Source organism: Trichechus manatus, unplaced genomic scaffold, assembly GCF_000243295.1.
Source record: "Trichechus manatus latirostris isolate Lorelei unplaced genomic scaffold, TriManLat1.0 scaffold00200, whole genome shotgun sequence".
In the NCBI taxonomy this organism is placed as follows: domain Eukaryota; kingdom Metazoa; phylum Chordata; class Mammalia; order Sirenia; family Trichechidae; genus Trichechus; species Trichechus manatus.
In genome coordinates, this window is record NW_004444136.1 from 1,961,718 (window position 1) to 1,962,827 (window position 1,110).

The window sequence follows — 1,110 nt, forward strand, 5'->3', positions numbered from 1 at the left end:
CATGTCAGACACATTGCACTCGGTGGGGGTCTGCCCTGCGTCAGACACACTGCACTCGGGGGTCCTCCACGTGTCAGACACACGGCACTAGGTGGAGGTCCACCGCATGTCAGACACATTGCGGGGGTCTGCCCCGCGTCAGACACACTGCACTCGGTGGGTTCCAGTGAGAGACAACTAGAACAAGCCATTGCAAGGCAAAGGGGTAAATCACAGGAGGTTTGAGGACCCAGTGGAGGAGGTCTCACTCAAGCTTTCTAAAAGGGGCAAGGCCCACACAGGGCTTGAAGGAGCAGGTAGAATTAGCTAGACCAAAGTGTCTCAACTTTGATGCTACTGACATTTTGGGCTGAATGATTCTTTGTTGCCAGGGGCTATCCTATTCATTGTAGATGCTTAGCAGCACCCCTGGCCTCTACCCGTTAGATGCCAATAGCATCTTCCCCCCTCCACTTGTGACAACCAATAATGTCCCCAGACACTAACAAAGGTCCCTGGCGGAGGGGGTGTGCTAAATCACCTTTGGCTGAAAATGACTGAGCTAGACAAAGCTGAGGTTCTCAGAAGAGGGAGTGTCTGAAGAGTGACCAGCCATTTGATCTGGCTGGAATGATGGAGACATTTATCTCCTCATACACACAATAAATATTTACCACCCACTATGTTCCAGGCACTGCACTAGACATGGGGGGTAAAAAGTGAACAAAACAACGTACAAACAGTGGAATACTATGCAACGATAAAGAACAATGATGAATCTGCGAAACATCTCACAGTGTGGATGAATCTGGAGGGCAATATACAGATTGAAATAAGTCAATCACAGAAGTGCAAATATTGTATGAGACCACTATTATAAAAACTCATGAAAAGGTTTACACACAAAAACAAACCATCTTTGATGGTTACGAGGGAGGGGAGCAGTGGGGATGGAAAAACACTAACTAGACAATGGAGAAGTGGTAACTTTGGTGAAGGGTAAGGCAGTACACAGTACAAGGGAAGCCAGCACAACCTGACCAAGGCAAGGTCATGGAAGCTCCATAGACACATCCAAACTCCCTGAGGGATCGAACTACTGGGCTGAGGGCTGTGGGGACCATGGTTTCC